Source organism: Mesocricetus auratus, unplaced genomic scaffold, assembly GCF_017639785.1.
Source record: "Mesocricetus auratus isolate SY011 unplaced genomic scaffold, BCM_Maur_2.0 Super-Scaffold_100019, whole genome shotgun sequence".
NCBI classification, from domain to species: Eukaryota; Metazoa; Chordata; class Mammalia; order Rodentia; family Cricetidae; genus Mesocricetus; species Mesocricetus auratus.
In genome coordinates this window covers 37589972-37591682 of record NW_024429200.1, presented here as the reverse complement: position 1 = coordinate 37591682, position 1711 = coordinate 37589972, and the positions used below count along the sequence as shown (strand labels likewise).

Sequence of the window (1711 nt, the reverse complement as noted above, 5' to 3'; positions counted from 1 at the left end):
CAAGTCCTCCCTGGACCACTGCTTTCTGCCCACTGAGGCCAGCCTTTCCAGTCATATGCTAAAGTCACCATGATGTTCTTCTCCCTTAAGTAGATAAGGCCAAGATACCATGAGCTGAACCCTCTGAAGAAATGAGCAAAAATAAATCTCTCTCCTTTATGATGTTGCATTAAGTATTTTGAACAGAGTAATATATAGTAATTATATAGACCTTAGTGATCCTCACAGTCTATATTGTGAAAGCATGCTTCCCAGGAACAGTAACCCACCCTTGCTAAGCAAACTTATTTCCTTTTTAAATTTTTCAATATATCCATGCCTTTCTCCCTGAAATAACAGAAACTTTAAGAATTTGGGCCTAGTAGAAGACTTCAAGTCATTGACAGCATGCTTTAAAAAGGAAAGAGGACGTATCAGATATTAAACTGATAAGAACAGATACTACAGTTGATCTTAGCCAAAAGGCCGAGAGTGGGCTGCAGAACTAAATAGAGAATTTTCAATAGAGGAGTCTAAAATGGCTGAGAGGCACTTGAGAAAGTGCTCAACATCCTTAGCCATCCGGGAAATGCAAATCAAAACAACTCTGAGATAACAATCTCACTCCTGTCAGAATGGCTAAAATCAAAAACACCAAAGACAATTTATGCTGGAGAGGATGTGGTGAAAGCTGGACACTCCTCCATTGCTGGTGGGAGTGCCAACTGGTTCAGCCACTTTGGAAAGCAGTATGGAGATTCCTCAGAAAAATGGGAATAAACCTACCACAAGACCCAGCAACTCCACTCTTAGGCATATATCCAAAAGATGCCCATTAATACAACAAAGATGTCTGTTCCACTATGTTCATAGCAGCATTATTTGTAATAGCCAGATCTTGGAAGCAACCTAGATGTCCCTCACCCAAAGAGTGGATAGAGAAAATGTGGTACATTTACACAAAGGAGTACTATTCAGCAGAAAAAAACAATGGAATCCTGAGATCCGCAGGCAAATGGATGACACTAGAAGAAACCATCCTGAGTGAGGTAACCCAGTCACAAAAAGAGAAACATGGTATGTACTCTCTCATATATGAATTTTAAACATAGATCTAGGGAGTGCCAGCCTACAATCCTATGACCAGAGAGTCTGGGAAACAGAAACTTCATTCAGTGACATCGAAGAAGAGGCAGACTCCCTCGGTTATGTACTGAGCTGAACTCAAGAAAGCCAGTAACAGAGAGGGAGGACTGATGACCAAAGGGATTAAGACTGGGCTGGTTGAACCCCCAGAAACAGCTGACCTGACAAAGGTTTACCCTTCAATCCCAGGCATCAGCCTGGGAATCCAGCATGGGACTGATCAAGACCCCCTGAATCTGGGTGTCAGTGAGGAGGCCTAGGTAATCTATTGAGCCTTGGGCAGCAGATCAGTAACCATCTCGAGTATACACACGGACTTTGGACTCTCATCCAACAATGTGAGGTGCACTCTTACCCTGAACTCTTGGGGAAGGGTCTAGGCCCTGCCCTATATGAAGTCCCTGGGGAAATGAGGAGATAACCGGGGGGGGGTGTTGGGGGGAGGGCACGGGAGGAGGGGAGGGAAAGGGAGAGGGACCTGGAACTGACTTGTGAAGCAACCTTGTTTCTTATCTAAATTTAAACTGAAAAATTAAAAAAAAAAACAAAGTTATAAGAGCTAGATAAAAAACAAACCTAAGCTAAG

At 43.0% G+C, this 1711-nt stretch overlaps 1 pseudogene; it reads right to left on the bottom strand.

Moving 5' to 3' along the window:
* Nucleotides 1-346: 346 nt before the first annotated feature.
* LOC121133071 lies at nucleotides 347-478 on the bottom strand (annotated as a pseudogene).
* Nucleotides 479-1711: the final 1233 nt, after the last annotated feature.